This window comes from Mauremys mutica, chromosome 13 (genome assembly GCF_020497125.1).
Source record: "Mauremys mutica isolate MM-2020 ecotype Southern chromosome 13, ASM2049712v1, whole genome shotgun sequence".
NCBI lineage: Eukaryota > Metazoa > Chordata > Testudines > Geoemydidae > Mauremys > Mauremys mutica.
The window spans coordinates 33,471,898-33,485,691 of record NC_059084.1 but is presented as its reverse complement, the minus strand read 5'-3'; positions in this window follow the sequence as shown (position 1 = coordinate 33,485,691).

Below are 13,794 nucleotides of genomic sequence, written 5' to 3'. Positions count from 1 at the left end.
TAAGATCAGCTTAGAATGTGTTTTGCTTTTATTTCATTTGGCCAAATCTGACTCGTTGTGCTTTGACTTATAATTACTTAAAATCTAGCTTTCAGAGTTAATACATCTGTTAGTTTAATCTACCTGAAGCAGTGTGTTTGGTTTGAAGTGTGTCAGAGACTCCTCTTGGGATAACAAGCCTGGTACATATCAATTTCTTTGTTAAATCGATGAACTCATAAGCTTCCAGTGTCCAGCAGGCATAACGGGACACTGCAAGACAGAGGCTCCTAGGGTTGTGTCTGGGACTGGAGATATTGGCTAGTGTCATTTGGTCGCACAATCCAAGGAGCAGCTTACATGCCAGAGGCGTGAACAGCCCGGGACTGGGGATTCTCCCAGCAGAGCAGGTTAAGACTGGCTCCCAGAGTCAAGGATTGGAGTGACCTAGCAGATCACCAGTCCAGATAACACCAGGGGAATGTCACAACCATGCAACACAATTCTCATAACTTCATACAAATATACATATTTAGATGGAACAGTGGGTTTCAGCAGATCATAACCTTTCCCAACACACCTTATGTGGCCTACTTTATATGCAATATAACAACTATATACAAATGATGAATATGAGGGTTACAGGGCACTTCCCCGGGTGTAGAGTGTCACACTACTACACTGCAGTGAGAAACTCACAGAGATGGCCCCTACCCCCAGCACCAAGGGTCTGTCTACACAATGACCTTCCTGCTATATGAGTTACGGTGTCAATTCAAACTGATTTGGTTACACCAGGGGTCAGCAACCTTTCGGAAGTGCTGTGCCGAGTCTTCATTTATTCACTCGAATTTAAGGATCCACGTGCCAGTAATACATTTTAACGTTTTTAGAAGGTCTCTTTCTATAAGTCTATAATATATAATTAAACTATTGTTGCATATAAAGTAAATAAGGGTTTTAAAATGTTTAAGAAGCTTCATTTAAAATTAAATTAAAATGCAGAGTCCCCCAGACCGGTGGCTAGGACCCGGGCAGTATGAGTGCCACTGAAAATCAGCTTGCGTGCCACCTTTGGCACGCATGCCATAGGTTCCCAACTCCTGGGTTACACTTATACAAACCAACTGGATGCTCTAAATTTGGTTTAAGAACAGCTTGTATTGGCTGAGCTTAAGTCATTTGGGAAGAGGTTTAAGCTAAACTGAAATGAGGCACCCTTAACCCAAAATAAAGGTGACCACGTGGGTTTGCATCAGCTCAATTAGATGAATTTACAAACCGATTTGAGATAAACCGGTGCAACTCTTTCACACAGAAACTCAGGGTGAGGAATCCAGGCTCTTGGCAAAGAGCGTCTTGCTTGCAATTCTCCACAGAGCCTGCTTTAGCTCCTTGTTTTGCAGGCCGTAGATGACGGTGTTAATGACTGGCGACAGCATGGAATACAATACAAGCTGCGGGGAAGACATGGACCGTGGATGCATGTAAGAGAACGTGGTGGTGCAGGTAAATGAAGAAAACACAACCAGGTGCAGCAGGCAGGTGGAGAAGGCTTTACACCTTCCCTGCATGGAGGGGAGTCTCAGCACAGCCACGAAGATATGAAAGTAGGTAATAAATATAAAAACAAAGCAGAACACGTCTACTACCGACCCAACAGTGAGCATCAAAACTTCATTAGGCCACGTCTCAGTGCAAGAAATCTTCTGCAGCTGTGGGACAGAGATGATTCTGCACCAGGGTGGCCGGGTAAATGACTAGAAACACCATAAAGTGCAAAATCTGCAGCTCCCAGAGGTCGGAGAATCCCAGGAGAAGGAATTTGGTCAGGGTGGTTAGGTTGGGTATTTGTTGCCTTGGCTGCCCAGTGCTGAGGGGAGGACATAGAGAGCAATCGGAGAAAGAGGAGTCAAAGGCACAACACAGAGCAGAGAAGATACGGGGCGTTTACAAAGTGAGAATGGGAGCTCGCGTTTACCTCCATGCCCAGTGCCCAGTGTGTGCACGTGTCTGTTCTTAGGTCACTTGTCTGGCTGTCTCCAGCAAACACCCGTATGGACATGGTGGAGCAGTAAAGGACACACTCAGCCATTCCGTCGGATTTTGCATTTGGCTTGCTGTTCTGTGGAAAGTCCAATGTCTGGGCAGCTTTGATGACACTTATAAATTCGTGAGGGAACTGATCTCCTGGCGTCAGAGGATTGGCCTTCTCTCCCCTGGCCCGCTACCTCTCTGTGCTGGGACGTGTGACTTCCTGCAGCTTACATGAGGCTTCCCCCTCCCTCAGAGCGCTCCTGGTCCCGTCCGGAGCTTTGTCACAGATTCACTCAGGTCTCAGGCTGGTATGCATTGCCAAGCTGGGAGCTCTTCATGCCCTGTGAGGAAACTGAGCTCTGCCCCGCTAGGGCAAGGGATGAACTCTCCTGTTAACCTCGCTGTGGCCACCGAGATCCGGGTTTCTGGCAGTGCCAGGCACCGGAGTGGCATCTACACTGCAGCTGTGCCGCCGGCATGTCTTGTGTAGACAGCTCTCTCTCTCTCTTGAACGCTGGCATTATATTAGCAGTTCAAGGCCAAAAACAGAACAACTTGAGAGCTCCTCTGCATCTCACACTCCTCCGGCCCAGACAGAAACAGACTCCGACCCATTGCTCTGCGCAGATGAGCTCCTTGGCAGTCACTCCTGGCTCTGTGGGAAAGGGTTTATCCGGCTCTGTTCTCCAAGGGCTCTCAGCAGCTTGGTCCCCGGAGCCCTGCACAGAGGCGCAGAGGCAGAAGTTAACATCTCTCCTCCAGGAGCTTTCTGCATGTTCCCCAAGGTTGAGTGACAGCAGTTCCTAGTGGGGAGAGCTGCAGGCTGGAGCCCAGGAATTGCTGAGTCCTAGGCCCGGCCTGTGGAGAGAACAGGTGTGCGAGCCATTCTGTGTGCCCCGAAGCTTTCTGTCTCTATTCTGCACACTGCAGCCGGCAGCGCGGCTCCCGGCCTGGGGCCACAGACTTGTGCCAGCAGGGCTTGGGCCAGCCCCATAGCTATGCAGACAGCTTGGGCCAGGGCTCAGTCTCTGGCTCCCCACCCCTCCCCAGGCTGGCACGACCTGTGCAGGGAAGCCTGGGGGGGGGCACTTTCCTGATGAGCGCAGCTGGCCAGCCCTTAGTCTTGCTGAGGTGATCTGGGTGGAGGGGGCATTCGGCAGGTGCTGTCATTGCGTGCCCCAGGACAGAGGTGAGAAGGGGCACCGCTGGGCCGCTGCTCCCTGGGGCTGGGTTTGGCCCCAGGGACCTAGAGGGAAAAGTGGCTGCTCCAGCCTTTCTCTCCTGAGCCAGCCAGCCTGCTCCGAACTGCCAGAGCATTCGCTACCTCAGCGCCTCCCAGCGTCCGGTGGGGGCTCAGGCCCAAGGCTGTCGGTTCTCTCGGGACATCTCTGCCCAGGGCCTCCCATGGTGTCAGGCTTCTGCGTGGTGTGCCAGGCACGAGTCCCAGCCCAGGGATTCAGGGGCTCCCGGCAACCCCAGCGAGCGGGGAACCGGGTAGGAAACACAACCCGCCCGAGCCCCACACAGCTGTGACTATCTCCAGAGGGCACCAGCTGGGAAGTGACTAGAAAACAGCTCCCCAGAGCAGGCCTCAGAGCCCTGTGCCCCAGGTCCACTCGATGCCAGCTGGCAGAGGGCATAAGGATATCGAAATCCCCTGGGTCTGGTGCTTACAGTCGAGTTCACCTGTGGGTGGCATGGAAGGTCTCCGCAAAGACATAAACACTGGTGTACATTACTGGGCTGGGGTTCTTTGGTTAGACCAGCGTTTTCCAAACTGTATTCCGCAGAACACTGGTGTTCCGCACGATGTGAGTAGGTTTTCCATGAAAGACTCTCGCACTTGATTTTTGTACTACTTTATACACGCTTTCCAGTTAGAAATTGTTAGTTCAAGTTATTTTAAATTTTTATTTTTGCTTTGTTTTATAAAATAAAATATATTTGAGCATAAATAACACAATTTTTTACTTGAAAACCAAACAACTACAAAATAATATTATAAGTGTTCCGTAATAGGCTAAAAAGTGTTCCGTGGCCAAAAAAAGTTTGGGAAATGCTGGGTTAGACCATTGGTGCACGTGGAAAAGAGCTGTTCCGTGCACTAACCGTGCCCTGCACGAGCCAGGCCTTGTGAACCTCTGGGTGTGACTCCCCCGCGCCTGTGTGCGGACCCCCGTGTGTCAGAGAACGAGGGAGATGCCCCCAGCCCAGAGGTCTTGCAGGCTGGACTTGGAGGGGGGACCCAACCCCAATGAGGGGAACCACACTGGGGAGAAGGTATAATGATGCTGCCTTTGGTGGGACACAACTGAGAGCATCAATTCAAGACAAATTGCTTAGAGCAGGGCAGTTACAGTCCAAGGCTGGGTTTCCTTTACCATTAAGGCAAACCAAACCAGCCAAACAGAGAGGACTTCAGTTTCATCCCACTGGCTATCCAGAAGTCATACAAGCAATTCCCTGAGACACTCTGGTTTCCCAGTATCACCACCAATTCCACTCTGTAGCAGGGTGGACCCTGCTCCTGCTCTGAGGGGTTTAAAAGTGGCCTGGAAGGGCTTGAGAGCAGCTGCTCTCAAGGCTGGGCTGATTGAGGGAGTGGCTGTAGGTGAGGCCACGCCCCAAACGGAGCCACAGCTGGCCCCTATAAAAGGCCAGGGAAGCCAGAAGCAAAGTCAGTCTTCCTCTGCCTGAAGAGGAAGAAGGGCCTGGCTGCAGGGACTGAGACAAGGTACCTAGGGTGAAGCAGGGCTGGGGAAAGGCTGGGGAGCTCCAGCCTAGAAAGCCCCAGGCTGCGGCCTAGCAGAGGGCCAACTGGTACTGGGGGTTGCAGAGGGCAGCCCAGGGGTAGGCCAAGGCAGCAGGTCCAAACCCAACCCTGCCAATGATGAATAGGCTGATACTGCAGTCTGCCCCAGAGTGTGGGGCTAGACAATGACTGGCAGTAGCCAATACTGAGGCAAGGTGGGGCTAGAGGGTGGGGGTTCCCCAAGGAGGGGAAATCCAGAGAAAAAGGGGTTACTGCCAGGGGCTGCACCCCATGTGAACGGGCACCGGGTCCAGGGAGGGACACGGGGGGCCAGAAGACAGGCAGATCACCGGCCTGCAGAGGGCGCTCCAGTGCTGGACTGAGCTAATTCCCGGAGTCACCAGCAGGAGGTGCCGCAGGGTGAGTCCTAACCCGTCTACACACTCCTTATGGGGATGAACGGTTATGAAAACCAATATCCCAGTGTAACAGGGTGCTGGCTTATGAGGCACTGAACCAGCCCGTTACAAGCCCGCACAACTCGTAAAGTGGCGAGGGCCACATTCCTCCAAAGAAAACAGCCGAGGGTCGAAACCTCCCGGCCCCGCAGAAACACCCCGCCCCAGGGCCGTCCAGCCCTGCAGAAACAAACACTCCTTCCCCAGCGCCGCCCCACCAAAACAGCTGTGGGCCAAAAAGGAAGGTTGGGGGTGGGGAGGTGATACTTTATTTTAAATCAACCGGGGGCTTCCAGCTGAAGAGGTGGCTGGGAGCCCTCAGGGTCAAATTAAAGGGCTCGGGGCTCTGGCGGCTGGGGGAACCCGGCAGGGTCGGCTCTAGGTTTTTGCTGCCCCAAGCAAAAAAAAATTTGGCTGCCCCCTGTCCCAGCCCTGGGCTCCCCCCTGTACCCTCTGCTGCCCCAATCCTGGGCTCTCCCCCCACTGACCCACACCCCCTGCCACCCCAGCGCTGGGCTTCCCCCTTTCCTCCCCACCAGTGCCCTCCCTGCTGCTGCTCCAGCCCTGGGCTCCCCGCCACCAGTACCTCCCCCACACACACACCTCCTGCCTCCCCAGCTCCGGGTCACTGGTAACGCTCCCAGGGCAGGTCATTCAGCAGGAATTTTGGATGTGCACAAAACACAGACAGGATTGGTTCCCATATGGTTACAGAGCTGCAGTAAAGTGGAACAATTTTCAGCTTGTGTGATTGGAGGATATCTGGATGCATATTATAAGACTGTCCTCCATAAATGAGGAAAAGTTGAGGTGCCTTTATTATTCTTTTGTTCCACTCTTTCTTTCTATGGGGAATTTGCCAATGCAATATCACTGTCTTCCTTTCAAACAAACAAAAAGGCAATGGCTGTTGAAAATAGCAATTCCAGTGCTAATAAGCATTTCTTGCTCAATTTTACTTTTTCTGCAGCAAGTTACAGTGGATGAGTATATTTGATTTGGGAGAAATGAAGTAACAGCTGCCCAAACTGAGCTTGAGCACTCCTGAATTTTGAGGTGTTCAAATCTGGAAGGCAGGTGCTGGGGGGGGGCCTGTGGGCTCCACGGGGGAGCAATGTGTCTGGAGCTGCATGGAGCCAGACACGCTGGTCTGAGTGGCACGGTAAGGGGGTTGGGGGTTGGAGAAGGGGCAGAGGTTCAGGGGGGCAGTCAGGGGACAGGCAGCAGTTGGATAGGCATGGGAGTCCCAGGGGTTTATCAGGGGACATGTAGGGGGTGGGGTCCTGGGGGAAAGTTGAGGGGGTCTCGGGAAGGGCAGTTGGGGACAAGGAGAAGGGAGGCTTAGATAGCGGCTGGGGTCCCAAGGGGCAGTTGGAGCAGGGGTCTTGGGAGGGAGCAATCAGGGGACAAGGAGCAGCAGCATTTAGATAGCAGCTGGGGTCCCAAGGGGCAGTTGGAGCAGGGGTCTTGGGAGGGAGCAATCAGGGGACAAGGACCAGCGGTGCTTAGATAGGGGATGGGGGTTCTGGGGGGCAGTTGGGGCAGGGGTCCAGGGAGGGGGCAATCAGCAGCCGCATGCCAGGATTCAAACGGCTCTGGGCTGCCGGCAGCCGCGGGGAGCCCTGAGCCCTTTAAATCCCAGCCACGGCTGGGAATCTCTGCGGGCAGCCCAGAGCCCTCTGACTCCCGGCCGCGGCTGGGATTTAAAGGGTTCTGGGCTCCCCGCCACTGGGGACAGCCCAGAGCCTTTTGATTCCCGGCCGCGGCTGGGATTTAAAGGGTTCTGGACTCCCCGCCACTGGGGACAGCCCAGAGCCCTCTGACTCCCGGCCGCGGCTGAGATTTAAAGGGCTCTGGGCTCCCCGTGGCTGCGGGCAACCCAGAGCCTTTTGATTCCCCGCCGTGGCTGAGATTTAAAGGGCTCTGGGCTGCCCGCAGAGCGCCATGTGCGGGGGATTTAGAATCCCCTCGCGGGCCGCACAGTGAGGCTCCATGGGCCGCATGCAGCCCGCAGGCCATATGTTGTGCAGGCCTGCCCTGTTAGCTCAGAACCTGCTAGTGTAAGCGGGGGAATGGTCCTGCTATTGTGAGGAACTTTCCTGGCTTCTGCACTACCCTGGTGAAGTGGGCTAGCGAAAGGATCTGAGTCCTCGCTCCCTCTTCCTTTACCCAGAGGCCTCCCTGCCCTTGAGGAGTTCCCTTCCACTCTCCTGTCTGGCAGAGTCCTTGTAACCCCAACAAGGCTGGGCCCAGGATTCCTGGGGGGCTCAACCCCCAACCCTGCTGTGGTCACCCAAGACAGGAGCTAGGGTGTCCCCACTCCGGGGTACTCTCTTTGCACTGCGCACCTCCCTGACCCATGGATCACATCATACAATTTAAAGCAAATACAAGTTATTTAATTAACAATTAATTGAAAAAAAGAATAAGGAAAAATGGGAAAGGTTAAAGGAAAACACATCACTCTGCTCTCTGGCAGGGAACATCACAAACAGTGTCTCTGGAATGTCAGGGCAGTTCAGTCTGTTCCTTGTAGGTCCCAGGCCTCCTTCTCAGGCCCTGGCTGTGCTGCAGGGACGCTGTGGGTTGGACACTTGCTCTGACGGTAGCCGCACACTCTCAGGCTCTGGGTGGCAGGACCCTTCTCTCCAGCATCACCCCCGCCCTGTCAGGGTTATGATCCCCCTCCAAGTCTGGCCTGCAGGGCCTCTTGGCTGAGGCACCTCCCTGTGCTGGGCCCACTCATTAAAGGAACCTGAGAGCAATCACCTGTGAGCCTGCTGGGAGGAAGGCGATAAAGGCAGCAGGAAGGAAGTAGGGAGGGGGAACGGGAACAGGAAAGTGAGGCGTGAGGGCCTGTTGCTCCCAGCTGCTGTAAGAGCAGGCTGTTCCCTAAGGGGCTACCTGACTGGTGTTGAATTGTATGTAGCTGTATATACGTGGTGGTGGGAAAATCCTGGGAACTAAAAGGGCACTGGTGTGTGAAAGAGTGGTCGCCAGCAAATTTGTACCACGAGTGACGAAGCACTCGTCTACACCTGGTAAAAGAAAAATGGTTCTCCTGATCCCAAAGGACCAAGCCCCAGGTCAATATATAAGTCAGATTTTACCCACAAATCACGCTGCTGCTACTCCTTTAGAATTTAAAATCTAAAGGTTTATTCATAAAAAGAAATGTAAATGAGAGCTAGGATTGGTTAAATGGAATCAGTTACATACAGTAATGGCAAAGTTCTTGGTTCAGGCTTGTAGCAGTGATAGAATAAACAGCAGGTTCAAATCAAGTCTCTGGAGCACATCCCCCGCTGGGATGGGTCATTCAGTCCTTTGTTCAGAGCAGTGCCGTAACAAGGGCAAGGTGAAGCAGTTGCCTCGGGTGCGCAAAGCGGAGGGGCACAGCTCTACCTCCCAAGCGGGGCAGAGGAGGGTCAAAAAAAATAGCCGCGATCGGTGGCAATTCAGTGGCAGGTCCCTCAGTCCCTCTCGAAGGGAAGGATCCGCAGCTGAATTGCCACTGCAGCTTCATTCATTCTTTGGCGGCAATTCAGCGGCGGGTCCTTCCCTCCAAGAGGGACCCGCTGCCGAAGAGCCTGGAGCCGGCCCTTGCCTCGGGCGCAAAAATTCCTTCTTATGGCTTTGGTTCAGAGCGTCAGTTTGAAGCAAAGTTCCTCCAGAGGTAAGAAGCAGGATTGAAGACAAGATGGAGGAGATGCAGCTGCCTTTTATAGTCTCTTGTCATGTGGCCTCTGCTTTTGTCCCAAAGACAAGCTGTCCAGCACATGGCATGGAAAAACCTCGGAGTTCTGTCCATAGGCATGCCCCCCCCCACTTGCTGAGTCACAAGGTCTATCTGCCTTCTCTCAATGGGTCAGTTGTATAGCTGATGGTCCTTAATGGGCCATCAAGCGGGCTAGGCAGAGCTAACACCAGCTTGTCTGGGATGTCACCCAGAAGCATAGCACAAGTTTACAGTATAAAGCCAATGTTTCATAACTTCAACCACAAAAATGATACACATATAAAGATAGTATATTCATAACCTCTCCTAGACACCTTATTTGACCTCCTTTGTCCAAGATTTGGTGCCATTACAGGACCTTGGTTGCAACAATGATCTATACTATCACAGTTCATATTAATGTAAGCAGAGTCAGGATGAGCTCTACCCTGACATCTGGTGGTAAATTATGGGGAGTGCAGAAAGAAGTTTCAGGTATTCGCATTAGCATTTCAGTTATTTGCATTGGCACTCCCACCCCACTTAGCATACCACACAGCAGGCTGGGATGGTTATTTTCACAGCTGTGGGATCCCCAAATTCTTTGTTATTGGGGCAGGAGGAATAAAATGTTGTCACCCTGATTAAGTAAATGAGGAACTACAAAATTGTCTTATGATAAAGCGTTTCATTATCAACTAAATAGCACTTGCTAGACAAGGGACATGGGTTCCAAAACCCATTGAAAAGAGAGAGGGTGGGACAGATATCTGTGCTTGGTGGCATAGGTGCCTGGTGTGAACTAGAAGCACCAGTTCTACCTATGCCTCTCTCCACTGTGAAATGTCAGAGTTAATTTTTGATTCCCTTAAGAATCTAGTTACAGGTTGCTGAGCTGAACTCATTTTGGGCTAGTGGTGCACTGGTACTGGGCTCCCCTACTGTGAGCTGGAATCACTGAAGAGCTGGACTTGCTGAGCTGAGAGCACTGAGTACTGTGCTAACTAGTGGGGGAGCCTGAAGCTATACTGTGGAGCAGAGCAGCTGGCAGAGCGGAGTGAAGCAGTTGGTGCAGCCACTGGGTGAGCGGAGCCAAGCAGCTCGCTAGGATGGCTGGAGTGGATCACAGGACAGCTGGTGGACCAGAGCAGCTGGCTGAGCGGAGCAGCCCACAGAGCAAGCGGAGCTGAGCAGTTTGCGGGGATGACTGGTGGAAGCAGAACCCCACGAAGAGGCAGGGCAGTTGGCCCCGAATCACGTAAGGTGCCCCTTTCTACCCAAGCTGGGGAGGGGGACCTCTGCAGAGAGACTCTTGAGCTCTGGAGCTGCACTGACCCGGGACAGAGACTTTTGGATTGTGGGACTTTTGGGATTCTGGGTGATTTGGGGGTTGCTGGACTCAAGGGCCCCGAGAGAAGGACACGGCCCAATTTGCTGGGGTGGGTCTTTGCTCAAGGTTTGATCTATGAACTCTAGCTGAGGTATTTTCCCAATTTAATGCTTGTTGTTTATCTCATGTAATTAAATCTTTTCTGCTACACCAAGACTCTGTGCTTGCGAGAGGGGAAGTATTGCCTCCTCGAGGCGCCCAGGGGTGTGTGTAAGATTTTCCCAGGTCACTGGGTGGGGGCTCAAGCTGGTTTTGCATTATGTTGTGGGGAAGAGACCCCTACGTATTGAATCCGGCCCTTGCTGCTATCGTTTCAGCCCGGCAGAAGGGTTACATTAATAACATCACAGAAGGGTCCTGCCATCTAGGGCCGGCACAACAACTAGGCGACCTGGGGCACCAGGATTTGGGGGATGGCATTTTGGGTCCCTCAGCGGCATTTTGGCGGTGACGCTTCATGACAGCCGCCCCGATCTTCAGTGGCATTTTGACGGCAGGATCTTTGGCTGCTACTGCCTTCGGCAGCATTTTGGCAGCGACTCCTCCCAGAACTGCCCCTCTCCTGTCCTCTTCCGTCCTTGGCACCGCCTGGGGTAGCAAAAAAGCTGGCGCCGCTCCTGCTGCCACCCAGAGCCTGAGGGCGCATTGGCACTGCCAGAGCCGGCGTCTGACTCGCAGGGTCACCACAGCGCAGCCAGTGCCTGGGACGTGGGAGGAGCAGGCTGTGAACATCCCTCACATCCCAGAGACAGCTGGTTGTGTGGCATCTGGGCGGGCACCACCCCCACAACTGTCCTTCCCCCCACATCATCCTCTCTCTAGGTCCCCACCACCACCCCCATCCTTATCCCTTCAGCATCCTCAACTACCCCAGAGTCTCACCTCCACCCCTCTGTTTCTCACCCCACAATTCTTTCCCCTAGATCCCCCCACTGCCCCCAATCTCCAGCCCTCCAGTGCCTTCCCTTCCATCCCATGTTCTTCCCCGTTCCCCCCCCAAATCTGCTGGGTACCCCACTGCCTGGCTCCTCCCAGGCACCCCACCCTCCAACCCCAGCGCCTGCTCTGCACACCCCAATGCCCACCCCCTGATCTTGTCCCCAATCCCCTTCACACACTCTATCCCCAGCTCCTTCAGTGCCCACCCCGAGTTCCCACCCCACAGACCCCACCTCACCCAAGGGAAGCAGGGTACAGGACTCCCCACCCCCACCTGGCTCTGATTCAGGCAGCCCGGCCTCCAGCACCGTGCTGGGTTAGTGCTGCTCCATGTAATACACCAGCAGCTCCACGTCCTGGTCCCATGGGGGGGCCTCGGCCAGAGACACCTGGGGGGGCGACAGACACACAGTCCCCTCTCTTCAGCTCCTGGGGGCAGGGTCCCGCTGGCTCTTGTACCCGGCTCAGAGCCCCTCCATGGAGCCAGAGGGGAGGGGGTGACCCGGGAACGTGGGCTACACCACCCCTGGGAACTGGGGCTTGGCCCCCCCGAGTTAGGTGGGAGGGAGTGAGGGAAAAACACCTGGGGACAGGGCCAGCTCCAGGCACCAGCCGACCAAGCATGTGCTTGGGGCGGCACCTTATAAGGGGAGGCCAATCTTGGTTTGGCAGGGTGGCGTTCGGGGTTTTGTTTGTTTGGTTTTGGGTTTTTTGGTTCTGCTGGGCGGTGCTCGGGGGGGTTGGTTTTGGTTCGGCGGGGCAGCACTGGGCTTTTATTGTTGTTGGTTTTGGTTTGGTGGGGCGGTGCTCGGGGGGGGTTGGTTTTGGTTCAGCGGGGCGGTGCTCGGGTGGGGTTGGTTTTGGTTTGGCGGGGTGGTGCTTTTATTTTATTTTTTTGCTTCAGGGCAGCAAAAGTTAGATCCGGCCCTGCCTGGGGAAAACACTGCTTCCCAGCCCCAGCTTGGTAGCTGCTGCGGAAGGAGAGAGACCCCCCCCCCCCTGCTTCCCAGCCCCAGCTTGGTAGCTGCTGCGGAAGAAGAGAGACCCCCCCCCCCTGCTTCCCAGCCCCAGCTTGGTAGCTGCTGCGGAAGGAGAGAGACCCCCCTCCCCTCTGCTTCCCAGCCCCAGCTTGGTAGCTGCTGCGGAAGGAGAGAGACCCCCCCCCCGTTTCCCAGCCCCAGCTTGGTAGCTGCTGCGGAAGGAGAGAGACAGCTCTCCCCAAACTAGTGCTAAAACTTAATGTAAATCGCTTGTCTGGGGGGAGGTCTGGAAACCATTAGGGCCAGATCTTTGTTATCTGGTGTAGTTCTGGCTCTGCAGAGTTCGCCCATTGACTCTTAAGCAGAAAGCAGCGCTAGGTTTGGTGGGGATCCTGCTAGGTGTTCTGTAGGATAAAGACCTTATTTGCAAGCTCTTTGAAGCAGGGATCTGTCTGCAAACTCCAAGCCATGTGTCCATGTGCTCCAGGGCTTCTAAAAACTCCTCTAGTCCACTGAGTTTTTCAGTTGGTGACACACACAATGTGAAACCAGGAGAACTTTGCCTGACTCTACAGGGCTCTGTTGCACTTGAACAGCTTGGATCCTAAACACCCATTGAAAATAACCATAACCAGCCACTGGATGTTTTATTTCCCTTTGTATTTTCAGTGTTGTCACTTGTTTGTTTGTGGTTTCATACTGCTGTTTGTGTTGCTTTATTACTTATTTTTACTGTTCTAGGTGTATGATGTGTTAATCAAATTTAAAGTGGACGTCTCAGAAAAATTGCATATGCCTGAGTGAACGCCTTTTCCGCTCCTTTCCAGTATCAGAACATAGTGTATTAATATTTGCAATGAGAGCATGATTATTTCTAGTTAACTCATAGATTTGTTTAGCATCTTAAAGCTGCGCTATGTGTGCAGATAATATGCATGCAACAGAGAGAGTTAATTATTATTAGGGTTTTTTTATATTGCGCTTTTATCCAACAATAGTTAGCTACCAGTACAAACAACATTAGGAAAGATCATTTAGTTGGGGGTGATCCTGCTTGGAGCAGGGGGTTGGACTAGAGACCTCCTGAGATCTCTTCCAACCCAGATATTCTACAATTCTATGGTTAAGTGGTCCGCCAAGATCCTCAGCAATTTTCAAGTGGTCTGTGGAAAAGAAAAGGTTGAGAACCACCAGGGCCGGCTCCAGACCCCAGCGCGCCAAGCGCGTGCTTGGGGCGGCATGCCGTGGGGGGCGCTCTGCCGGTCACCGGGAGGGCCGCAGGCGGCTCCGGTGGACCTCCTGCAGACGTGCCTGCGGAGGGTCCGCCGGTCTCGCGGCTCCGGTGGGGCATCCGCAGGCACGCATGCGGGAGGTCCACTGGAGCCACGGGACAGGCGAGCGGCAGAGTGCTCCCCGCGGTGTGCCCCTGTGCTTGGGGCGGCGAAATTGCTAGTGCCGGCCCGAGAACCACTGCCCTAGAAACGTGCCCATTTCCCCCCAGGCTTTTGTTATCAGTTGCTGTTTACTCAGGTGTATCTGCT